This window comes from Puma concolor, chromosome A3 (genome assembly GCF_028749965.1).
Source record: "Puma concolor isolate L17-30 chromosome A3, mPumCon1.1.hap2, whole genome shotgun sequence".
NCBI lineage: Eukaryota > Metazoa > Chordata > Mammalia > Carnivora > Felidae > Puma > Puma concolor.
In genome coordinates, this window is record NC_141669.1 from 29,407,533 (window position 1) to 29,435,087 (window position 27,555).

The 27,555-nt window shown below is 38.6% G+C and overlaps 1 long non-coding RNA gene across 1 annotated transcript; it reads right to left on the reverse strand.

Annotated features, from left to right (window-relative positions):
• Nucleotides 1-10,651: 10,651 nt before the first annotated feature.
• LOC147582332 (uncharacterized) lies at nt 10,652-25,091 on the reverse strand. The gene is made up of 3 exons (XR_015248695.1): nt 24,860-25,091; nt 22,757-22,843; nt 10,652-11,258 (listed from the first exon to the last, which is right to left on the reverse strand). It is a non-coding gene; the product is annotated as an uncharacterized LOC147582332 (long non-coding RNA).
• Between the last annotated feature and the right edge of the window lie 2,464 nt (nt 25,092-27,555).

Sequence of the window (27,555 nt, forward strand, 5' to 3'; positions counted from 1 at the left end):
CTCTTTGAGAAATCAGGCCCAGCGGGAAATGTCATTGAAATTAACCTTCAGGCTTAGAGTGAGGATCATAGAATTTTATTGCTAGAAAGAACTTTAGGCATCATCTAAGTCTGTCATTTTACAAATGAGGAGTTGTTCCCCAGAGACAGTAAGTACGATGTCCAGTCTCAAACAGTTCTTAAATGTCAATGCCAAGACTAGCTCTGTCCATGTCCAGTATATTTCCACTATTGCACATTTCTTCTGCATGTTTGCTGCCTTCATGAACGCATAGTTTGATGTCAAACTCTGTATAGATATATATTTTAATACTATTGGCCAAAGTTACCTTAGAAACATTACTCGGCAATCTTAGGGTTCTGTCCTTTACATACAAAAACAAATGGTTACCAAATGTGTGCAAGCCTATCAAATGTCATTGAAATTAACTATGAGAACTTACATTAATAATATGGGAGAGATTTGTTTCTATGTGTATAAAGATATGAGAGACTTATATAAGAATTAAAATATTAAAAAATGACACACTATAAAAAGGAGCATCGGGATCCTAAGATAGCTTAGTGACAATTCTCTGCAGGTAGGATGAGGAAGAAATAGGAGTTTAGAATTGAGTAAACATGACAGGCAAAAATTTTAGCAAAGCAATTTTCCAAAGTAATACAAGATTTTCAAGAATATAATGCAACAATATATATTTTAAGAGACAAAGACATTGCTGAATAAACACCCTATGAAGTTAAAGGAAAACAAATATTTATGTTCCTTTGTAATGCACAATGCTCTGAAAGCTGCATCAAACCATCACATTGAAGGGTTCAATGCAGGGCAGAGACCAGTAGATGAGATAAGAGAAAAAAGAATAAAGTCCTTTAAGTACATTTCTGGCATCTTCAGCAGTTCTGGACAGGTAGTAAAATGTTAGGGTTAAAAGCATAGAATCTGGAATGAAACTACTTGGGCTAAACTATAAGCTCTGCCAATTACTTGTTGTGCATGTTTGTTAGGTTAGTGCAGTCTGCAGTGAAAAATAGACCCAAACATATATTCTTTTAATACAAGACAAGTTTATTTCTCACTAAAACGGTCTAAGTTTTCCTGATAGGAGAGAGTTTCAGAATGGATTTTGGTGTGCAGGTAATGCTTTGTGCTCTAGGGCTAATTACTTAACTTCTCTGAACTTCTGGTATTTTTCTCCTGTCTAATATTGGAATAATAACAGTGTTCCTGTAGGGCTAAGTGAACCAGTGCATATAAAACACTTATAAAAGAAGTACTCAATAAGAACCAGCTATTAGTAGTAGTGATAGTCCAGACTGGCCCTTTTTTTTTTTTTAATGTTTATTTATTTTTGAGAGAGAGAGAGAGAGATAAAGTGGGGAGAGGCAGAGAAACAGGGAGGCATAGAATCCGGAGCCGGCTCCAGGCTCTGAGCTGTCAGCACAGAGCCCGATGTGAGGCTCGAACTCACGGACTGCAAGATCATGACCTGAGCTGAAGTCAGAAACTTAACCAACTGAGCTGCCTAGGCATCCCCAGATTGGCTATTTTTGAAGTTCTGCCTAATACTGATGGCTACATCCACTCCAAATCAAAGATACAGAAATGTCTACCACAAAAAGTTTATTTCTCTAGGAAATTTCTTAAATCTCAGGGTGCATCAGAATCACCTGGAGAGTTTATTAAATCCCATTATGGTTTGGCCCTACTCAGAGAGCTTCTGAGTCAGTGAATCTGAAAAAGAGACTAAGAATTTGCTGTTCCAACAACGGGTGATGCTCCTGGTCTGTGCAGTACACTCTGGGAACCACCACCCTGGGACAGAAAAGCCTGACCCTACAAAGGCTGAAAAAGATCCAAAGGGGCGGAGGGGCAGGGGGAACGAAGATAATTAACACTCCTACTGTGTGATTCCATATTTTGACCACATCTCATCATATTTGTCCCTGTAAATCTCTGGTTTTCTTATTCTAGACGAGCTTTCCCTTTTCAAAGAGATCCATGGCATCAGCATACATCTTCCCATCTCTTCTGTCCCCACTTTGGGATCTTGATATTCTACCAGCGGGGGGGGGGGGGGGGGGGGAGGGGGGGAATGTCCCTCTTGGAAGCTCAGTTATGTATTAAGCAATGTTTATTTATTCCCTATGGTGTACAAATCACAATAGAGACATTTTCAAAATTTTACGAGCCCGTATTGTAAAGGGGTCATTTTAATATGGTATCTCGTATCGCTTAGCATATGTTTGGCAACTTCCCCCAACCCTCACTTCATATGTGCTTATGGAATGCAAACTAAACTTTGATATTTGCTATGAAAATTGGCTATAATAAGAATATGCAGTGGACTTCAAAGGAGGGATTTTATACTCTCTACCCCCACTGCTTAAAAGACAAAGTCTAAATTATTTAATCCTCAGGTGGCAAAATAGCGGCCAGTTTGAATTTAGTCAGCAGATGTGGTTTTTGTCAGCATGTTATTTTAAAGATTTAAAATTTGGAGATGTTTTGCAGAGTATGCCTGTTCCAGTTAGATTCTCCTCACCACTCCCTTTTGTATTATGATATTGTGCCTGCCCCTTGAATATATTCCAATCTGTACCTCATGCTTTGATGACACTTAGGAACTACATTTATCATTCCCCACCACCCTATTCACCTCCATCTTTCTATGAGAATCTCTTTGCTTCTCCTAAACTCACTGACTTATTAAGTGTAAAATCTAAAATGTGTTTCAATAATATCAAATGTACACTTGGAACATAGGCTTAAGTGGCTCCAACCACCTCTATCCTCATTAATAAAATGGGGATAATGATAAAATCCTCCACATCTTCCAGACAAGATGGTGGTCTAAGTAGATATAACATCTCTTCATCTTGCTACCAATAAATAGTAATTTTGGATGAAATAAATTTTAGAAATCTGAAAGAGATAGCTGACCTCAAAAGCAGAAAAAAAAATCCTTAGGGAAAGTCATAAAGAGGGTAATCATAAAAAAAAAAAGATGCTAAGCAAGTAGGAAATCTGCTACAACCCACAGGGATATCAGGATCAGATACACACCTTATGGGTAGAGTTCTGATGTTTGGGCAGAGACAGCACTTACAGCCATAAGGCCCTGTGTCTAACAGGGATTGCTACCTAAAGCTAAGAATGAAGAAAGGATTTCAGTCTGTCATAGACCAGAAAATCTGCAACTGTAACCCCAGGTTGTGTTGAGGATAAGCCAGTCAATCTAGGCTCTGAATAAAACTAAAGAAGTCCTTAGCCTGTGTCAAATATGGGCAAGGTGTCCAAAGTTACACTACCAAAATTATGATGAAATTCTGAACCAAAAACTAAAGATCACTCTATGACCAGTAAATCTCCTAGGACAGACATCCCATCATGTTGCCTCCATGATTCAAGGCATATGTGGGTTTCCCATCAAAGACTAAACCACCAAGGTGAGCTCATTAACAAAATGTCAGAGACATGAGGAAACACATCACCATAAACAATAGAAAGAAAATGCAAGAGAGTAGAGTATTCATATCTGACAAATTGAAGAAAATCGAGGAATTATAAAGTATCTTAAAATAGATTTTTAAATGATCAGAAAAAGAAAAAAAAGAAAACAATAAAATACATATAATAAGAACAGAACATTATGGAGGGGAGATTAACCAATTTGAAAGAGAATAATATGTTCAAATGTAAATAATATTTAATCCTTTAATTTTTTAACAACATCCCATAGATGCTTAAATGGACACTAGACACAGTAGAAAGGAAAGTTTATAAATTTGGAAATAACTACAGAAACCATCCAGAATACAGCACAAATAAATAAGGAGATGAAAAATATTCAAAAGAAGTTACATGGATGATAAAAAATAAAGAAGCAAAATGGTTTGTTTGGTTAAATTTGTAGACATGAGTCAGCCTCATGCATATATGCGGTATCTCCCAACCAGATAATCAGTAAATATTTGATGAACATTGTCCCATGTAGGGTAAAGAAGAAAAGCAAGCTGCTGGCTTCAAACACATTGTAATAGCACAACAATAGTGGTATTAGCAATGATTATATTAAAATGAATATTATAAAATGAATTATAGAATATCAGTTATGCAAGGTGAATAAGTCCTAGAGATCTATTATACAGCATGGTGTCTCTAGTTAACAATACCATATTGAATGTGCTATGGGTAAAGGTTCTCCAGAGAAATAGACATATCTACATATCTATATAGATCCTGGAGAGGGAGACAGAGAAGTTGAGAGACAGAGAGAGAGATGTAATCATGGAGACAGAGAAGTCCCATGGTCTGCCATATGCAAGCTGAAGAACAAGGAAATCTGGTGGTGCAACTGAGTCTGAGTCCAAAGACCTGAGAACCAGGAGTGCCAATGTCCAAGGGCAGGCAAAGATGGATGTCCCAACTCAAGCAATGAGAACAAATTCATCTTTTCTTCATCTTTTTGTTCTATTCGGGTCCTAAATGGATTGGATGATGCCCACCTGCTTTGGTGATCTTCTGTACTCAGTTTACAGGTTCAAATGCTAATCTCTTCCAGAAACATCCTCACAGACACACCCAGAAATGTTTTACCAAATATCTGGATTTAGCCCAATCAAGTTGACATATAAACTTAACCATCATAGGTACTTAAAAATTTGCTAAGAGGGTAGATTTTTTGTTAAATGGTCTTATCACAAAATAAAAGTAATAATATCAATAATAACAGTTAAGAGGACAGGAGGAAACTTTTGGAGAGGATGGATATATTCATGGCATAGATGGTGGTGATGATTTCATGGATAGTTATCTCCAAACTCATCAAGTTATATTTATTAAATATGTACAGCATTAAAACGCATGCAACATAGTTACATCTCTAACAATTTAGCAGCTGACAGTGCTTGAGAAGGTATTTCAGTTCTGTAAGGCAAACTGCCAAGTTGGTGGCTGGGTTTTTAGTAATAAAATTGAAAAATTATAAAAAATAATATTTGATATTTTAAAAGTTGTGAACTTTCGGACTACAGCTGAAGAAACAATAGAAGGTGGTAAAAATTTTTGGATTTTAAAAAGGTATTCCAAATTTTACATTATAGTGTCTGTTTTTTTCACCCGTCCCAACCTTTGTCTTCTCTCTCTATCCTAGCAAGTTTTGGTGCCCTATCCTTGCTTATGCTACTTTTTTTGTTACTTACAATTGCCTCTTTCAGCCAAACCATAGAATTCATTTTTTTATCTAAACCAATGTTTCTTTGCTGTGTCTATCTCCATCAGAACCACCAGAGATAGGGGCGCCTGGGTGGTTCAGTCATGTAAGCATCTGACTTCAGCTCCGGTCATGATCTCGCAGTTCATGAGTTTGAGCCCCACATCAGGCTCTGTGCTGACAGCTCAGAACTTGGAGCCTGCTTTGGATTCTGTGTCTCCCTCTCCCTCTGTCCCTCCCCCGCTCATGCTCTGTCTCTCTCTGCCTCTCAAAAATAAATAGACATTAAAAATTAAAAAAAAAAAAAAGAACTACCAGAGATAAGTTATAAAATGCCTTCCCCAAATATACTGAATCAGAGTCTAGGGTGGGTTCTAGAAATTTTCATGAAAAACCTACTTGAGTGGTCCACAGACCCATAATGATTGATAAATCACTCTTCTTAATGGCTCTCAATATTTCCCTCCTAAAAAAAAAGTCTTCCTAACTGCACTCATCCTAAATTATCACAGCCACCAGGAGATTGTAGGTTCTTGGGTGGTTGGACGAGCCCCCATTCCTTCCATATTGCACTGGGATACTTAACACCATGATTGACAAACACTGACATTCAAGAACTGCATTCCTACCCATTTACTCAGGTTGCCCAGAATGTGGAACATTCACCCAATCTCCAAAGAATCTGCAATATCAAACTGTAGACTTTCATTCCCAGATCTTATTGATTCTATAAAAATTACCCTTTCTTCTGTGAACTTCAAAAGAAGTAGTCAAGGGTCATCCAGTACCTTTGGGTGACTGTTGATATTCTGACTAATCTCTCTCTAAATACTTAGGCTTGGGATGCTATTTATAGTAAAGAAAAATAATGCAATTGGTAACTTGGATGATACTGGATTTTTTTTTTTTTTAATATCAAATTGGTTAGGACCAATTTGTACTTCAAAGCTCTAACAGCCACTTGATTAGGTTTCCTCCATTTGTTTGTCTACACTGGGACACATTTCATCATGCTCATAAGGCAGAATGAAGCTGTCTGTGGACTTTACCAATCAGGAAGATGAAAGTACAGAACCTCAGCAGGGGAAAAAGACCTGCTGTGCGTAATGAAGCTGAGAAATTGCAATTCTTCTCTCTAGATTCTCCACCACCCTCTGCATTACCAAGGGCAGCTCATGCTCTCCTCCTTGACTCCTCTACACTTGCCCATGAGTATCTCTGCCCTTGCCCATTTCAACCTTCTGCTTATCTCTGTGGATTTCAGGACAAAGGACAGCTATAAAGCTGTAATAATGGCAGTTACATGTACACTCTGGAGGGAAACTAAAGAAACCTAACCACAGCATTTTCGCAAAACTCTACTCACACGGTCTCCTTTCCCCCACCCCACACTGTTCACAACATCATGGTCTATAGAGAATAAGCCAGGATTCAATTTAAGTTACGCCCAAGACCCGGAGACTATATAAGGCACAGCGCAGTGGGCAAGATGGGCAGGCTGTGAGAGAAATCTGAACTCAATTTAGGTTCATCGGATCTTTCTAATTCTGTTTTTTCATCAGTAAAATACGGACATTTGCAATGTAATACAAATGCTAACTGTAAAGCACTACTATGTATTATGCATAAAAGAGCTGGCTACTGCCCGCAAGGAACTTATAATTTAATGGTTTCCCTAGTGGTGAGGTAGCCTGAGAATATAGAGCATATCTTAGTACTCTTGGGCTGCCATAACAAAATATCAAAGGCTGGCTGGCTTCAACCACAGAAGTGTCTTTTCTCACAGTTCTGGAGGCTGGAGGTCCAAGATCACGGCATGATTTCTGGTGAGAATTCTCTTCTTGACCAGCAAATGTCTTTTCACTGTGTTCTCATATGGTGGAGAGAGAGAGCAAGCACAGTCTAGTGTCTCTTCAGATAAGGGCAGTAGTGCCATCATGAGAGCCCCACTCTGGTGGCTTCATCTAAACCTAACTATAGGCACACCTCATTTTTTTGGGCATCTCTTTATTGTACTTTGCGGATATTGTGTTTTTTACAAATGGAAAGCTTGTGGCAACCCAGTGTATGGAGGTCTGCCGTGTTGAACAAATCTAATGGTGTCATTTTCCAACAGCATTTGCTTTCTTCGTGTCTATGTGTCACATTTTGGTAATTTTTAAAATATACCTTTCTCAGTATCGTGATATTTATTATGACGATCCGTGATCAGTAATTACGACTTGTTGAAAGTTCAAATGGTGGTTATTAGACTTTACTAATATTTTTAACTGAGGTATATACATTGCTTTTTTAGACATAAAGCAATTGTACACTTAATAGACTACAGTAGAAAAGACTACATAGCTTTTATATGCACTGAGAAGCCACAAAATTCATTTGACTCACTTTACTGCAATATTTGCTTTATTGCAGTGGTCTGGAACCAAACCTACAGTATCTCCAAGGTATGCTTGTAGCTCCCAAACACTCCATCTCCAAAAATCATCACATTGGGAATGAAGGCTTCATCATACGAATTGCAGGGAGAAACATCAGCCCTTTACAGACCACCACCATGCCCATCTCTCGTTTGACCCTCACTCTTGGGACTAGTGTTAGATACCTTAAAGTGAAACTAAAAGTAAAGGTTCTCAGGAGAGCAAATTGGAAAAATATGAAAATTGTGCTTACATCCTGTTCCCTTTGTAGTACTGTATGACGCTCCCAGACTGAGGAATATGCACCATTAATGTTCTTAACAGAAGGGGGCTGGTGAGAGAGGGGCCTGCATAGCTCAGTCTGTTAAGCATTTGACTCTTTATTTCAGCTCAGGTCATGATCTTATGGTTCATGAGTTCAAGCCCATGTCAGGCTCTGCGCTGACAGCACAGAGTCTGCTTGGAATTCTCTCTCTCCCTCTCTCTCCGCCCCTCCCCTGCTCACGCTCTCTCTCTCTCAAAAAAAATAAATAAATAAACATTAAAAAAAAAGAAGGGGGCTGGTGAGATGTTCCTTCCTATGAACTCAAGGTGAACAATAAGTCATGTAACCTATTGTTGAATGACTTCAGTTTACATCTCAGAAAACTCTTGTGAAAATAAAATCAGTTCTTCCATCCTGAGTTCATATAACCTAAATGCAGTGATGCAGTGCTCGGGCTACAAGGGCTGAAACCAGAGTGCTTTCACATATTGCTAAAAAATTTCATGTAAGGCGTTATGGGTTGAAATATATCCCCCCCCCCCCCAAAAGATACATTGAATCTCTAAACCCTAGTGCATGAGAATGTGACCTTTCTTAGAAAGAAGTTCTTTGAAGATTTAGTTAGTTAATATGAGATCATACCGGATAAAGTGGAGCCCTAATTCAATATGATTGACATCCTTGTATGGCCATGTAAAGACAGAGACATGGGGAAAACACCATGTGAGCATAGGATTGGAGGGATTCATATACAAGCCAAGGTACATCAAAGATTTCCAGCAAATGACCAGAAGTTAGGAAAAGGGAAAGCAAACTTTCAGAGGGAATATGGCCCTGCCATAATCTTGATTTTGGACTTCTAGCCTCTAATACTATGAGCCAATAAATTTCTTTTTTTTTTAAGCCATCCATTTTGTGGTACTTAGTAACAGCAACCCTAGAAAATGAATACATAAGAAAACATGTCTGTGGGCTAAAAGTAAGAAGAAGGTTCCCTGACTTACATTAGGCAATAAATCTACTAGAAGATAGTAATTCCTTTTCTTGTTTTAGGATATCCTGGGAAAGAGCAATACTAACGACAAAAGGGAAAGGCTCAGGATTTTTCCAGTTGACTCTGGGGTTTTGTCAGATTAGAAGGGCAAATCTCAGTCCATTAAGGTTGCTGGCATGGGTCCCCTCCAACTCTGAGCTTCTCTAATTCTCAGAAATGGGTAGTTCTGTGGGATACTGCTCATATTGTCTCCAGTATGACAGAATGTTCTGATCATGCAACATTCCTTCAGGCAGTGCCCCTGCTAACTGATAACAGGTGGAAGGTGGAACGGATATGAGCTTCCCTCTGATTTAGGTCTACAGAGCATCACGGTTTACCTCCTAGCAAGCTACTGTCATTTGAATGGCCCCCTCTCAGCCTGAAGACACCTAATATCCTTTATCCTACCACAAGGTATTGCCTTCTACCAAGAGAATGGCCAAAGAAGTCAGTTAAATTAGTCTCCTCAGCTCTGGTGCATATTCCTTTTACCCTACTCATTCGTCTCCTGACTTTTCCATTCCCCTTAAATCTCCAGACCCTGTCCCTGAGACCTCAGATAGGATTTGGGCTTGCCTCCCCTCCTCCCTTGTTTGGCAGCTCTATTCCAATATCCTGATCACACCTGCTTTCTGCTGTGGGTACCAGACAACTCGGCAGGAGCTGCTTGTTCAGCTTTCCTCTCCCACTGCTGACTCCTGCCTCCCCAGTTCTACCGGTCTTGTCTCCTGCCTGCTGTTCAGATGGTTCTTGGCACTCACTTCCTAGTTCCTAATGTTGCGTCCTCCAGATTCATTTACTCATTCCCTTATTGCCAACACTGAAAAACCAGCCACATTGTTTAAGGAATATCCTCACAAGGCAGTAGTCTTTACCTCTTCAGAAGCAGAATAGTTGACTGCTGGCTGGGATTGCAGGGGGGTTAGCCTACTGTAAACAGTCACCTTTCCTGCTGTAGCTACCTGTGAGTGTCATTGGGCACAGGACAAGCAGAGCAGAATGCTTCCTTTGTGTAGGAGATGGAAGAAAGATGTCATACCTCTATTGACTGAACCACACCTATCCTGGACCAGCTCCAGACAGAGGTTAATGTCTCTTGAGTGGTTAAAACATTTAGAAGAGGGCTAAAGAACAGGCCATTGCTAAAATACTTCATTTACTCACTCATTTTCCTGCCCCTTATCTGCTATACCTACTAGAGAGATTTTAATAGATTTCCTTAGAAAGACACAAAAATGACTTGATTTCTATGGACTGAATATTCATGCCCCACCAAAATTCACAGGAAGTCCTAATCACAAGTGTGATGGTATTTGGAGGTGGGGCCTTCAGAAGGTAATTAAGTTGAGATGAAGTCATGAGAATGGAGCCCCCATGATGGGATTAGTGTTCTTAACGGAAGCCAAGGGAGGAGCATGCTCTCACTCTCTCTGCCCCACCCCCTCTCTGTTTCCTAGATAAGGATAGAACGAGAAGGCAAACATCTGCATGCCAGCAAAAGAGCTCTCACCAGAACCACACCATACCAGCACCCTGATCTTGGGCTTCCATCCTCTAGAACTGTGAAAAGTAAATTTCTGTTGTTCAAACCACTCAGTCTATGGTATTTTCTCATAGCAGCCCAAGCTGACTAAGATCCTGATAGACTACCTTCACAAATGATCAGTTTACTGACAATTTTTACTATTTTCATCTAGAAAGCAGAGTAAGGAGAGAGTGGCAAAGGTAACACGTTTGTATGAGTGGCGGGGTTGACAAACCCTAAAACAAGGCAATGAGGTGATACACTGACCTCTGATCAAGGAGCATCACTCTGGACTCTCCAAATGGGGGGCACTGGGAACATGTAAAAGACCAAGGAAGAACAGATACCACAAGGACAATGAGAAGACAACGAAATTTTAGATACATTGCAATTTTGCATAGGCGAGTCTTTCTTCATGTTGTTTTGCACAGCCTTGCTCCTCCCCTCCAGAATAAATAGAATCAACCCAGGTGTTTTATCGTCCAGCTGGCTGGATGAGGGCCGCCAGGCTCAGACAGCCAAGGATTTCTGAACATTTGATTTGTGGCTGCAAATCCAACTCACTCTTGAGCATCCAAAAAAGATACAACTTCAAAAAGAAGGCATGGATTTAAAATGTTTTTCATTGCATGCTATTCTGGCTTCAAATTTCATTCTTCATCTGGAAGTTGTTTTGTCTCCAAAAGTTTGAAGAATCAAAATCACTGTTGTGAAATGTCCCCCAGTCCCATTCAATCTGCTTGGTTATGTAGCTGGATATCTGTTTTGTAAGCATTTATCACTTTAATAGGAAAGGCCTGAAGGGGAAAAAAGAGAACTTGTTAGGATTTATTTTATTTATTGTAAAAGATTCTAGCCCCTCGGTCCCAGATATTGTCTCTTTAGCTCATTCTCCTAAGTCATATTTAATTTACTTCAGAAGCAATACATATTTTGTGTCACATAGTCTATTTAGCTGAGTTGGGTTGTTTTATTATCCACGACTATTTCCTTCTGTGATATATACCCACTCACAAAATTCGAAGGACTCCTCTTGCTGTATAGTGTTTTCTATACAGTCTTTAATTCATAATCCATCTCTGCAAAATCAAATACACCTTCGATATTTACTTTTAAAAGAGTTATTATTATTTTAGATCCAAATGATGAGAAATATAAACATGGTAATCATTGGCTTCATGCCTTTAATTCATGAAAACATTTCACAAGTCCTCCAAGCATATGCTCACACTGAGCTTTTATTGCACACCCTGAGATAGGTAGGTATTCCACACCTAAAGAAGCAGAGACTGTAGCTGGCACATGACCAAAGATTATGTCGGCTATCAGGTTATCATCTATGTTTCCCTGTCTTCTCCCTACCTTTTAAGGATCTTGGACTCCCAGTTTTCCACACTTGTTGAGGCTAGTGGTAGTTTTCCCCACTGGCCAATAAACACTGGTTCATGAAGAAGTGTGTATAGATTGATGATGTAATTAGTGGAATCTTAGAAACTGTGATCTTACAAACAAAACCAAGTCATGGGAGATATGCAGAATCTGGGTTTTTTTAATATCCACAAAAGAGCTGTCGCCGGCCATAAAAGAATATAAAAATAATCCAGCAATCAACCCATCAGGGAGAAATTGGTTAAAGGAAGTGAAGTTGCAGACGCAAATCAGGTGAAAAACATTTGGTAAGATGTAACTGGAAACCAATAGAAATAAACTGAGTTTAAAGAGTTTAGACCAAGAATCACGTAACAGCAGCTAGATACAAAAGTGTACGTTCCCTCACTGGTGAAAGATGAGTAGGCTTCATCCAGAGTCCAGACAAAAACCCTCAGGGGTGCCTGGGTGGCTCAGTCGGTTAAGCGTCCGACTTTGGCTCAGGTCATGATCTCACGGTTTGTGGGTTTGAGCCCACGTCGGGCTCTGTGCTGACAGCTCAGAGCCTGGAGCCTGCTTCGGATTCTGTGTCTCCCTCTCTCTCTGCCCCTCCCCTGCTCACACTCTGTCTCTCTCTGTCTTTCAATAATAAATAAACGTTAAAAAATTTTTTTTAAAAAACCCCTCAGGTCAATAAGCTCTCCCATTCTTACGGAATGGAAACTTCAACTTACCTGAAATAGTAAAGCTATTTCCTTACTGAGAAAGAGGATCTTAACTCTGGCAAGGCTTAGAATTAGGTACACTGATGATTAAATTTACTTTGTACTTTACAAAGTCAAAGGATGAAAGAACTTAAACATATTTTAAAGCGTTTAAATAAATTGAATAGACTAAGCTTAAAATGAGTCTGATTATTTAAATAAGTTTATTCATTTCAATTTGGATTGATTGAAAATTATCGCACACACACCCCCCCCATAGTGATCCTTAAAGTTTACTAGTTTAATAAACAGTAAAATCAGATCTGTTCATTAAATTTAAAGGCTTAAAGAAAACAGGGTTTTAAACTATTACTTTAATAAATGAAATTCTAATTTAAAATCTATAGCAGCAATCATTGTTATTTTTTCCTTGCTCATATAAGCACTTCCCTTGCAATCAACTCCCAGGAGAAATAAATAAATAAATAAATAAATAAATAAATAAATAAATAAACCTCACAGGAACACATGACATCCTGGCCAGAAAAATGTGAAAATATCTGCCCGGTCATAGTGAAATAAATAATCAGTTACCTGAGGCTCAGCATCCGCTATCCTAAAGGGCCACCTGGAGCCAGCCTTGGCAAGTCTCCCCGCCCACTGTTCTCTCTCATCAAGGAGAAAGGGGACAAAGCAGCTGGTCCTTGACTTGTCAGAGTTCACAAAGAATGCCGAGTTGATTACAACAGAAACAGGTCAGGGGGAGGTGGATGAGGTTGAATATTTTGATTGTGAAAGACAAAACGCACCAGGTAATTACAGAGATGACTATTCAGGCTCTTGCATTAGGGGGAAAACAGTCATTAATGAGAAAGTGGAAAAGAAGATAGAGAAAGCCTAGAGTTTTATAAAACAGCCTAGAGTCGTGGAGGAGGGTGGAATTGGATCATGTCTTAGAATATTCCCTGGCAGGTGGTTTTTGTGGTTAGCCTAGTGATTTCTCAAAACAGAATAAAAGAGGTGTGGAAGGCTTTTCCAACCATCCTTGCTTTACAGAATCCCAAAACTCAGATGAAGTTCAACACTGTTATCACAAACATATGTACATGAAACTAGATGTTCAACAATGGTTGTGACTTGAAAAATCAGTGCCCTGGAAAAAGCTGAATATTTGGTTGTCACTTTTTTTTCTTTCTTTCCTTTTTTCCTCCTTTTATTTTTGTCACAATGAAACTATTAATTTGAAATATTTTTTTGCACAAAACTCCATACAAAACAAAATTTCATGTAAGTTTCTGCATTCAAAATTAACAATTTGTGTCCTCTCACGAGAAATATGACCCTTTATTCTGAGATGATGTCTTATTTTTTTAATTAAAATTTCCTGTCATTTAGAAAATGATGGTGATGTAAAATTTGTAAGTATTTTTAAATAAACAAAGTTAATAATTATATATTTGCAGTCCTAGTTTTTTGTTATTTAATTTAGTCATTCAAATCCAAAAGCATGGAAGGTATTTTTCTGTAAAGAAATGCAGTTGGAGGGGACACAGAGTCTTAAAATTTACTTTCAATTATGCTTTCTGCAGTGCTCTTTTATCATGCAAATTTTCAAAGAGAATTAACATGATATCATCAACATCTACAGTTTTCTTAGCAATTTCCAACTGGGATGACCTGGGACAGCTAAAGATTAGAATTTTTGGAGAGAAAGAAAGAAAAAGAAAAGGGTCACCTTATGAGGAGGTAGAAGAATGTTCAAAATCCATTTGACTTGCATTACAGTTTGCCAAAGACTGTATTTAGGCACTGCTTAGCTACAGTTTAACATTTTTAATCTTTCATTCCTGTCAGAAAAAAAAAATGATAATAACATTATTCAAGTTCATTATCCTCTATTCTTACTATAGGAAATTGGAGTACCAGCTTGAAAGTTAAAGGATCCAGTCTAGAAAAATCCATAAAGGCAAAAGTCAGAGCAGGGATTCAGTCATGAACAATGTGTGACAAATTAGAGGTAGCCAGAATCAGGCACAAGAAAGATCTGGTTGGGGGGACGGACAGGCAGGCAAGATGAGTCCTACCATCAGTCATAGCTAGAGACAAATAGTCAATATCACATATATCCGTGGTGAGTAAGAGGTGAGCACTAACATCTTGCCATAAGTAAAAGTACAGGTCAGAAGATAGGGTTGGGCAGATGAAACACACTAGGATACACGGTTAGGACCTACATAGCAGAAGTTAGACTTTATGAAGATCTGGAGAGGAAAACCAAGAAATGGACTGTCAGGTCAAATGGAATGAAAAGGAAACCTAGTTAACTATAGCACATGGCCTGATAATTACAACCATGCAACCAGGATAAGACCAAATAACTTTGCTGCCTTAAAATGGAATCTATAGGTCTAAGAGTATCTATCTCTGTAACATAGAGGGATACTAAGCGCTTTAAGTAAAGATGACTCAAGATATAGAGAATAGAGGAAATTATAACAAAAATGAACAAGGAATTTGCAAAATTAGGACCATGTGGCAGTTTGCTTGGGTACCTGGAACGGTAATCTAGAGAAGATAACTAGGCAAACTTTGAGAATCGTTAATCATAGACAAAAGATTGCTCTATATTACCCAAGTCACAAATATTTTATGTATTTCCTATCCAAAAAAGGCATTAACCTCAAAATGTAGGAACTCTGAAGAAGAAGCATCTGAATGGAATGGAATGATGTGACATATTCCAAGGAATCCATAATGATTCCTAGGCCCTGGGCTATGCTACGAGAAAATAAATATATTAAGAAAAAGGGAAAAAATATGTGTTGGAGATATAATGTCCTAGTCATATTAATTGACTAAGCTATATCTAAGAGTGTCCATATTATTTCCATCGGGAACCAAGCTCTTTCTATAAAATCTTTTCTCATAAAAAAAATTCAAGTGAAAAATAAAACAATTGGCTATGATAAACATATAGCCCTTTTTCCAGGATGTTTTAACAAAGTCCTTTCCAGTATTAAAGGTTTTTCTCCTAACATCTGAAAGATAAAATACCCTTGAGTTGATTGAACTGAGTAGACCCCAGAAGTTCTACCTACACCTCTAAGGCAAATATCCTTATTGAAGCCATAACTTAAGTACACAAGGTTGGCCTTTTAGTGTATTACAACATGATATGCTACACACAGTAAGGTGTAAGGTCCCCACAAAAGTGCTATACACAGCAAAGTACAAGGTTCCCACTAAAGTCCAAATCTTTTTACTTACTTGATATTACAGAAGAAAAATTAGCAGAAGAATGGAGGAGAAATAACATGCATGGACCATCTGCTATATAAAGGGCAGGGTGCTAAGGCACTTCTACTTATATTACCTTAATGTATTCCTCATAACCCATTGTACTTCAGTTATTTCTAGATGAACTATCTCGGTAATTCCTCATGGGCATTGGTAAATGTATTACCTTACTTATCCCCCCAAAAAGTTTGGGGGTCAGAGGTTTTTATTCAAATTTTATAGATGAGAAAAGCAAGGCTTAGCTACATTAGATAGTAAGTCACAAATCACAGTTAATGAGACCAGAGAGAACACATTTCAACCTAGCCTTGCTGGACCTCAGAATCTGTGCCTTTCTAACATCTGACTGTCTTTTAGGAGTCACGTCTCCAATGCATGCATTTGCCACAAAGGCCAGCATGAACATGGCGTAGTTTTGTGTAATACCCTAGTCGTTGGTATCAGCAAGGCCATCAGGAAATATTATAATAGAAATGAGCTTAATTTTTGATCCTTTCCCAAATCCATTTTTTTCCTTTCTTCTCTCAGTTATAAGATTCCCCCCCACACTTCCACGAAGCATCTGAATTTTGCTGCCTGCCTCCACCTCTTATCTATGCTATACTCAAATCGGCTTGAAGATCAGAATATTAGAATTAGGTTAGCCTAAAAACAAGGTCAAATAGCATGCTTAAACTATTTAAGCATGTATTTAAATTTATTTAACTCTCACATAAAGAAGACCATATGCACAGCCTCCAGGGCTAGGATAGCAGCTTCACCCTACCGCCAATGTTCCAGAGTTCTTCTATAGTTCTTCTCCACCTTCCTTAGTATGTACATCCCATCCTCAAATAGGCTGCATGGTTCAACATGCCAACTGGAGCTCAAGTTATCACCTCTATATTTCCAGCTAAATGTACAACTTCTAAAAAGGGAGAATTCCCAGAAGTTCCATATGACAACTTTTGCATATACTTCTGTATTCATTTCCTAGGTGTTCTATAACAAACTACCATAAACTGAGTATCTTAAAACAACAGAAATTTATTTTCCCACGGTTCTGGGAGGCTAGAAGTCTGAAATTAAGGTATCAATGGGGCCATGCTCCCTTTGAAATCTTGAGTGGAATCCTTCCTCGCCTCTTTCTAGCTTCCGGTGTGGACATTAATTCTTTGTGTTCTTTGGCTTATAGTTACCATCTCTGCCTCTGCTGTCACATGGTGTTCTTCTTTTATTTGTGTCTTCTTGCAGTGTTTTCTTCCCTTTGTTTCTGTGTCTTCTCTTCTTATAAGGACACCAATCACTGGATTGAGGCCCCCATCTATCCATTATGATGTCATCTTAACTTGTTATGTCTGCAATGACCTTATTTCCAAATAAGGTCAAATTCTGAGGTGCTAAGGTTTAGAAATTCAACATATCTTCTTGGGGAACACAATTCAACCCGTAACAATCTCAGTAGACAGGATTTGGTTACATGACCACAACAATATGCAAGCATGAGGGAAAGTGTCAACATTGGCTAAATATATTACCATACCAAATTAAACTGGTGCTATTACTAAGGAAGAAGAGAACAGATGTTGATTCTCTGCTTATCAAATAGCATTTGTCATTGAGCACCTACACAGCATCTAGTACATTGCATGGCACATAAGAGACCCTCACTAAACATTTTTTGAATGGACAAGTGAATGAGCAATCTATACTTATGTTGATGAGAATATACATGATAATGGGTCAAGTTTATAAAGTACAGTAAATTATAAAGCCCTAAAACTGGAAATTCCAACTTTATCCAGAGAAGATATACTTTACAATTCTTAGAGATATCTTAACAATCTAGAATAAAGAGCCTGTAAAAAATTCTGAACCCACTGGCTCACAATCTGAAAATAATATAAGCCATAGGTAAGGTGGCAGAGAGCTTTCTGCCTACACTCTATCAGCAATCCTTAACAACTGGCAGTGGTTGGGTCTACCCAATTGGGCATACAAGATGTAAAAGCAAAGAGTGCAAACAGGAGGCCCAGGAACCAAATCCAAAGATCCTTAGGGTACAACAGTGTTTTTTCTTTTCAAAATTTTAGTTGACTGCCAGCTTTTAAACACGGGGGATTCCAGATATTAATACACATTTCCAACATGTCACTGAAAATCTGAAGATCTGGTTATTTTGAACCCAAATACATATGTAGAAATTGTTGACTGAGTCTGAGCACCAGCTGTCCACTTAAGATGGGAAAAGCATTTTCTATGTTTCTAATGGCCTGTCTTCACAAATGTATGCTTTTTACTTGAACTCTCAAGGTATTTGAGTTTGTCACTACTGGTCTGGAAAACCCAGTGGAGGTGATCACATATACATGAATGTCCTCAATTGTAAAGTGTTAGTTTTTATTAGCAAATAGTAAAGGTACTGTAGCAATAGATATGTGACATGGAAAAATAAGCTAATTATCTCTAAATTGTATAATATACTACTCAGTCTTCTTTCTCACAAGAATGTTGAAAGTAGAAAGATGTGTATTTCTTTTCATCTCACGCTTTGGTGTCATGAACTGGTAAGTTCACCAATGAATAAAGGAAATTAATGTGATGGTCTTAAAGAAACATGTGGATATTATATACCTATTTCCTGAAGTATTGAAAAAACACAAATTGAACATATTGGCAAGAATTATTCATAGCAATGAACTGTAGCAGGGAAAAAAAAATAGGCACAAACCCCTGCCATCATAGAAAAAGGAGAGAAGAGAATAATAAATAAATAATTTAAAATATAATAGTCAAATTGTGATGACAGGTTTTAAGAAAAATAAAGCAAGGAAAGGGAATAGGAAGATCTGGGCCAATACAATATTTTGAAAGTTACTTAGAGAGAGTGTCACGTAAGAAGGCAATACTCAAAGGTGATGAAAAAATAAGCCATGCAATATCTTGGAGGAGAAACTTCAGAGCAGAGCACAAAGGACTTGAGATGACAGGGGCATGACTGGCATGTTCAGGGGATGCAAAGGAAGAAAAGTGTTTGGATGAATGAGCAAGAGAAAGAATTATAGGAGATGAGGCCAGGCACGGTGTAGGAGGATGAATCATGTAGGCCTTTATGTGTCATTTTAAGTATCTTGGCTCTACTCTGAGGGGGCTAAAAGCCAGAGGTATGATATCACCTGATATTACATTTTAAAGGCATCATTTTGGCTGCTGTGTTGAGTTAGACTGTAATAGGGAAAGGGAGGAAACAGGAATATTACTTAAGGAGAGTATCCAGGAAAGAGAGAATGTTGGCTTGGACCAAGATAAAAGCAAGGGGAATAGTGAAGAGTCCTCAGATTTGGAATATATTTTAAGGTAGGATTTGCCAATGGATTGTATGTGCCATGTAAGAGAGAGGAGTTAATGATGACACCATGTTTTTTTTTTGGCCTGAGAAACTGGAGAGTAAAGTAACCATTTACTAAGATGGAGAGGACTAAAATTATCCCAATGCGGGTGAGGCAGGGAGGGCAAGGGCCAGATTGGGAATTTACTTTAAGACACTTTCAGTTTCAAGTGCTTGTTAGATATTCAAATGGGCTAAAAGTGTCTGGGCTAAAGATTAATATTGGTATTCTACTGTATAAAAATGATAATTAAAACCATGACACCAGATGGTATGACCAATAGAATGTGTGAGAAAGAGCATCAGGGGTGCTCTAATATTTAAAGTTTGAGAAGATAAGAATAAGAATAGGGACAACAGTGAGTTAGGAGTAACATCAGAAGTATGGTGTTCATGGAAGCTAGTATAGAAGGTATCTCAAGGAGGAAGGTTGACAACTGGGTCAAACACAGTGGATAAGTGAAGAAAAATCGAGACTTAGAACTGATTATTGGGTTTAACAAAGAAATGAAATTCAGTGCCTTGAAAGTTTTGATAGAGTAGTTGATGGAGGCAAAGCCCTAACTCATAGTGTTCAAGAGAGAAGCTGGACATACAGGCAGCAGGTTTAGACACTGATTTCAACCATTATTCTCTAAAAGGTGACAAAGGAGTGGTAAGAAACTAAAGAAGAATGTGGAATCTAGGGAGGTCTTTTGGTTTTGATTTTTGTTTGAAGATGGGAGAAATTACAGATACTAAAATGTTTAGTATGATCTATGGAAAGGGGGAAATATTTGAATTAGGAGAACAACAACAAAATGTCTAGGCTGATATTTTGAGCTGGTGAGAGGAAAGTAGATCAGATGCACAAATAGACAGTTAATCTCCACTAGGAGCATGGTCAGTCTATCCATGTGAGATGGAAATCATAACATATGGGTCCAGATGTAAGTAGATACATGGATGTGGTAGTGAGAGCCTCTAGACATTTTCTTTTGATTTACATCATTTTCTGGGTGTAGCAAAATAAAGAAATCAATTAAGAATGAAGGTGGGGGGCGCCTGGGTGGCGCAGTCGGTTAAGCGTCCGACTTCAGCCAGGTCACGATCTCGCGGTCCGTGAGTTCGAGCCCCGCATCAGGCTCTGGGCTGATGGCTCAGAGCCTGGAGCCTGTTTCCGATTCTGTGTCTCCCTCTCTCTCTGCTCCTCCCCCGTTCATGCTCTGTCTCTCTCTGTCCCAAAAATAAATAAACGTTGAAAAAAAAAAAAAATTTAAAAAAAAAAAAAAAAAAAAAAGAATGAAGGTGGAACACTAGAAGTCTGAAAAAGAGGGAAAGGTAGAAAAAACAGGCCTAGTAGAGTGAGAGTGAATGGATGAGGGCAGTAGGGAGGATGGCTTGGCAGCACTGAGAATCCACTTAAGATCAGACGTCATGAATTTAAAGTGAGACCAGACAACTTGGTTTTGTATGTAACTCCAACTGCAGGAGCAGGGACAACATAGGTAGAGAGAAGTATTTAACCATGTTTGGAAATTTCCAGACAAGTATGATAAAGTGAGATGGGTAAGCAAATTGAGGACATATGCAAAGGAGAGTTTTAATGTCCAATGATAGAATCTAACTTGAATAAAGAAGCAGTTGTAGATATAAGAGGGTGGTAAAGGAGGGTGAAAAGTGGAAGAACCCATAGATTATACCAATGAGCTCAAAGAATTGTTGAATTGGGGGTTCTAGCAAAGATGAGATGAAAAGATATGAAGAGGTGCTTGGAAAGTGTGATGCTTGAAATTAAGGCTACAAAGATGTTATTTTTTTTGGTAATGATGTCATCTAGGATATGGCCACAGGAGTGAATGGTTGTGGAAGGGGGAAGGACAAGATCACTGGAGGAGAGATGGGCAAAGAAGTTTGAGGCTGGATTATTAGAAGAATTAACTAAATTGATATTGAAATCACCAAGGACCATAATGAATAATGTTGCAGAATTTGATAGTTGGCAAAGAACTAAAATCTTCTGGGATCAAGGGATTTGGACATTAGGGTCAGGGAATGACTACAAAAAAGTGGGATAGGTAGTTGTTGGAATGTTTTGATCACATGCTTTTTAACAGTGATTATAGGGGAAAAGGAGGAGAAATGATCTGGAAGAAGTTATAATGAGCAAAGACTCTATCCCAAGGCCAGTGCTATAAGAAATGTGGGAAAGAAAATAACTACTATTTGAATGGCAAGTAGGAAAACAAAAGAAGCAGGGAAAAAGATAAGTATTCAGAGAAGAGTTTCAAAATATATTAAGTGATATAAGCTCTTAATATAACTCTTACAAGCTCTTAAATATCTATGAATTCCATAAGGCAAGGTGAAAGTTAAGAAGAAGTGGGATGGAAACAAAGGAGAAACAACATGAGGTTGACAGCCCAGAGGATGAAACTTGGTATTCCTGTGGTAATTGACATAAACAGTGACAAAAGACAAATGGGTTAGTCTAGATAGAGCTGGGGCTAGGATCGGGGAAGAAGGAGGCACTGGCTTCCAGGGGCAAAATTTAAAGGTACACCAAATGAAAAAAAAACTATGATGAGCAAATGATCAGAATTTTACATAAAAATTAAATTAATATTACTGATTTTTCCTCTCACCCCAGACTCCAATATGGCTAGGCATGGCATTGTTATTAATCTATGTCTTTTTCACATTAATTTTGATTTTTTAAAATATGGTATTCAGGGGCACCTGGGGGACTCAGACAGTTAAAAGTCTGACTCTTGATCTCAGCTAATGGTTTGGGAGATCAAGCTCCGCACTGACAGAGTGGAGCCTGCCTGGGATTCTCTCTCTCCCTGTCTCTCTGCCCTTCCCTTGCTGTGCTCTCTCACTGTCTCTCTCTGTCTCTCTCTGTCTCTCTCTCCTCTCTCTCAAAATAAACTTTAAAAAAACATTAAAAATATTTAAAATATTGTATTGAAATAATATTTATCTTGTATACTGAGATTTTTCTGGCATCTCTTTAATTTTTAGCCTACCTCTTCCCTCCTCAAGACAGTGCTTCACTGGCCTCACCCTGGTCCTGCTCTGAGACTGGACAAAAGTGGTTAGGAGGGGCTGTGAGTGCTTTATCAATAGGGAAAAGCAGAGCATGCTGAGTCTTAGAGTTCTGTGTTCATTTCTACCAATGGTAGCATGCTGGTTTTAGCTGGAATCCACACATTTTCCTCCTGATTCTCAACAATAAAGGGATTGAGGCCAAGGGAGGACCTATCGCATTATCACTATAAATTCATTTGTCTTCTTTAGGATATCAAGGATCTGAGACCTAGATTCAGAGAACATGGTGTATTTGATGTGCCTTGACAAGTTAGACGCTGCCTCATTGTCCATCAGAGAAAGAGGGAGAAAGATCCCTAGATGATGGTCTAAATCTATGCCACTGTTTCTTAGATGTGACTCGTTGCTCACTTACAAGCAGGACCAGAAGAATTCTTAGGAAAATATAATTTGCATGTGCATTCATCTAACACATAACTTGTCCAAAATTGATCTCCTGATTTCCCACCCCTCCCCCAAACTGCTGTACCTGCACGTCTTCCTCATCTCAGTCAATGGCGGCTCCATCTGTCATGTTCCTTAGGACACACTCCACATGGTACTGTTTCTCCAGTGCCTGTAATAATCATTAAGATGTAACAGCTAAACAAACGAATACAGCATGTATTATGACCAAGGGCATGTGTTTATCTGGGGAAGAAATAACACGTGGCTAAGACGTGAATGTCGTCGTGAGAAAACTTAGAATTGAGTAAAGTTGATAACAAAAGCCATAAAACTGTACTGCATTTGTAGCTCCAGCCCATTCCAGAAAGCTATAAATCACTGTAAACATATATATGCAATACAACCAGGTCGAAAATTTGGAAGAAGATTGGGAGATGGTGAAATAAAGTTAGGAAAAAGGAAATGGAGCTGGCAGTATTCAAGAGACATACCAAACGTTCTAGAAGGTTTCTTAGAGATAAGTGGCAAATTTGACTCTGAGCTTGCTGGTAACTAGTGTAAAATAAAAACATCTTCAAATCTTCACTCTACAGATCTTATAAGAATTTTAAAATAGTAATTAATAATGAGTAATAATAATAAATCTTCAAAGGGAAAAAAGTGTACTTGATAATGAGACCTGAGAGAACTTCTTCTGATGAGTCCTCCTAAAGGGAAAATGTTGCTATAATAAATCAGGTTCTCAACAACATTCCTGAAGTACATTTAATAATGATCTCCAGAGGTCCATCCCTGGAAGGTCCCTCAATGGAGGACGATGGCTATCATCAAACTACAACTCAATGGAAACCAAAATATTGTGCTCCAAAAACACAGTGCTTCAATATTCTAAGTCAATCCAAGATTAAAATCTAAAGGAGCTAGCGTAAGCAACTGCTTCCTCCTTAAATTTTTGAACACTGTGTTAACTCTTGAAGTACACTGTGATTTGTGAAACCTAGTTCGGGAAAGAAACACTGTTGTACAGCTATCCGTGTATACTCTATTCTCTAGACAACCGTCCAGGATCAATCCTTTGATAATCACTCTCTAGACATTCTTCAGGACAATTTTCTTACAACTAATAATCTCATAAATGACTTTTAGCAAAGCTTCGGAGGTTGTACTCTAAAAAATATGTGGATTGCCATACTCTGTATTACTAATCGGTATGAATATTTTTATTTGACAGTAAGCTAAAATGGGGGGAGGGGCGCTGGGATGGCTCAGTCAGTTGTGCCACCAACTCTTGATTTCTGCTCAGGTCATGATCCCAGGGCACTGGGATTGAGCCCTGCATCGGATTTCACGCTGAGCATGGATGCTGTTTAAGATTCTCTCTCTCTCTCTCTCTCTCTCTCTCTCTCTCTCTCTCTGAGGCACCTGGGTGGCTCAGTCAGTTAAGCATCCGACTTCAGCTCAGGTCATGATCTCGTGGTTTGTGATTTCGACCCCCCATGTTGGGGTCTGTGCTGACAGCTCAGAGCCTGGAGCCTGCTTCAGATTCTGTGTCTCCATCTTTCTCTGCCCTTCCCCCACTCACACTCTGTCTCTCTTTCTCTCTCAAAAATAAACGTTAAACAAAATTATTAAAAAAAAAAAAAAAAAGATTCTCTCTGTCCTTCTGCCCCCTCCCCAACTCCTGCTCTCTAAATAAATAAATAAATAAATAAATAAATAAATAAATAAAATGGGAGGAGAGCTGATAGTCTCTTAAGACCAGTTGAAGAAAATAACCAGGGTTTGTGCCTATATAATTGGTCACCCCTGCTTCCCTGTAATAATTACTATAATAAAATATGATGAATCAGGAGTTCCAGGTTAAAAGCCATCCTACAAAAAGCCTATATTAAACAAGTCATAGAGTTCACCTCAAACAAATGTCAGGTGTGGGGCAAAGGGGAGAAAGCTTTATAAACATACTGATCTATTTCAGAAGTTGGTCATTTTTTTTTTCTTTTTTAAGATTTAAAACTAACAGGATCTTAGGGCACTTCCTTAGTAAGAAGGCAATCTCCAGCAGCTGAACTTACATGTAAGCTAGTCAAACCCTACACTTCCCAGAGTTTCAACTCACTGTTTGACAGTCAAACAGTCAGTGACAAGCCCTACTCATCAAAAACAAACAAACAAAAAGAACACTTACTTAATTCATTTTTATGTCCTTATGACAAGTGAGGTGACTGTGACACAGATATTATGAATGAGGTGGGAATCGTTCATGATCTATTCACTAAAAAATCAATGAGGTGAGAGCAGATAAGTTAGGACTTCCCATTGTGCACTTGCTCTTTCTAGACTCAAAATTAAACATCCAGCAGCATGAACCTATGCCTCCAGCCCTTACTACCTCCTTCAGCTCTCACCACCTCCTAAGATACTGGTTCAAAAATGAACAAACAAAAAGCAGCTTTTCCTTCTATTCCACATGGACACTCCTATATAGTTTCAAGCTATGCCATGAAGCTGGAACTGGCATGAGGCAAAATGGTACTACTAAAGTTTTCTGAAAACCCAAGTTAAGAATGCAAAACACATTTGGAGCAATTCATAATGCTCACAACTGATGTTAGAAATTGATGTTCTGAGCTTACAGATTCAGGAACCTGAAGACAATGGAGAATTTATTGAAGTGATATTCAACCTGCCTCTTAAAAAATATTTTAGTTTCTACTCAACATGCCAAATCAGTACTTAGGAGTACTAATTAGAAATAAAATACTTCATCTATAGACAAGGTATCATCAAATCATTCTTGGGGGTTTACCAAAATATCTTCATACTTGTGTGCTATATGAACATTGCCAGTCACTTGAGGAGATACTGCAGGGAAATTTGCAAACATAAAGCCTATTATCGATGGATCTTCATTTCCTCCCTTAGTATCTAACTTCCACACACTACTTTAGGGCAGCAACTGTTTCTGTACTGAAAGTTCTCCTCTTGGTCATTAGCCTATTGTGACCTGATCCCCTGTGTTCTCCTTATTCACAAATTGTGAGTTCCTCCCTCCGGAAGCTCTCACTCAGAGAGATGGCAGGTACTGTTCAGTGGTGTCCCTAACCATTTGTAGGTTGGTTCCTTAAGTTTAAAAATAGTCAGGGGGCACCTGGGAGGCTTAGTTGGTTAAGTGTCTGACTCTCGATTTCCACTCAGGTCACGATCTCAAGGTTCGTGCCCTTGAGCCCTGAGTAGGGCTCTGTGCTGACAGCGTGGAGTCTGCTTGGGATTCTCTGTCTCTGTCTCTCTCTGTCCCTTGCCCACATGCTCCCTCTCCCAAAAACAAATAAACCTTTAAAAAATAGTCACAATGGAAGTAAACAGTTTAAATTGCTTCTTCTTAGGGGCGCCTGGGTGGCTCAGTCGGTTAAGCATTTGACTTCGGCTCAGGTCATGATCTCACACTCCATGGTTTGGAGCCCCGCAGTCGGGCTCTGTGCTGACAGCTCAGAGCCTGGAGCCTGTTTCAGATTCTGTGTCTCCCTCTTTCTCTGACCCTCCCCTGTTCATGCTCTCTGTCTCAGAAATAAATAAATGTTAAAAAAAATTATAAATAAATAAATAAATAAATTGCTTCTTCTTAGAATTTGTTGCTGTTGCTTCCTACTTCTTCTTCTTTGAAAATATTAGTCATGAGAAGAGTAATAGAAACGTAAATTGTGGTGGCAGTGGGGTTGCCAGAAGACAATTCAAAGTCTGAATTATGCAGGGTACACACTAATTTAAACTATAACCATTTTTCATGTAATTAAAATGTTCATGTGGCATAGACACAGGAATCAATCATGTGGTCTAACTTTCCTGCTTATCAAAAAGGAACAATAATTAATTAAAGGATGCCTTCAGCATTTCACATGGCAAGTATTTCCAAAGTTATGAATGTAAAGTAATAATCATCTCTCTTTGGGGCAAGATTATGCTTTGCTATTGTAGTAACAATAAAAGCAGTGATGAATATCAGAATGAGAAAAAGCTTTCTTAATGTTCAAGAATAGTATTCCAACAAGTCCTATCTTGCTAGGAGGGAGGAGCATAGCATATGAAAAATATATTCACATGGAACCTAATCATCTGTGAGAACCGAAATAAAATACTGAAGATGGTAGAGCAAAAAAAATCAGACTTAAGGAGGATGCCCTAAGGTTAGAACTGATAATATGAGGGTACTATAGGGAGGTGTAAAATAGTCTTCCCAGAGCAGAAGCTTCAGGAAAGGGAGCTGTAACTGTTCACAGAGGTTCTTTCATCATGCCAAGATGTCCATTCATGTTTCTCCAAGCAATATTGAAACCGTGGGCTGAACGATATAAAACGCTAGATTCCTGTAGAAAGCCATATACTCTATATGTAGAGTTCACCTAAAGAGGACACAGCTGTGTCAAGTACAAAAGGGAAAGCAAGACATCAGCTGGAAAGCTTAGGTCCATTGAGAAGTGTCTTTCTTATCTTCAAAATTGGCTTGACTGGGAACCTAGGAATAATTATGGGAAAAGCCCAGACATGTGACTTCCCCCTTCTCCTAGAGCCTGTCTTCCAATGGCATGCAGGATGGCCCCTGAGGACAGTGGATTCACACAGACTAAAGCAATTATGCTAGAGAATATATTCTGCCCTTTGAATATGTCTGAAAGTTTACCTTCCTCCTTCTCAACACTCTCTCTGTTCTGAGGCCATTCTATTCATTTTTTTTGTTCCTTTGACAAGGAAGCAACACCCTCTAAGTACAGAAGACAGAGGAATTCCTTGGCTCTTTTATCCTTTCTTTGTTGAACCCAAGCCTTATTTATAAGCTTATATTTATAAGCTCAGTTCCGAAAGCTGGTTTCTTTCAGGTGTTCAGCA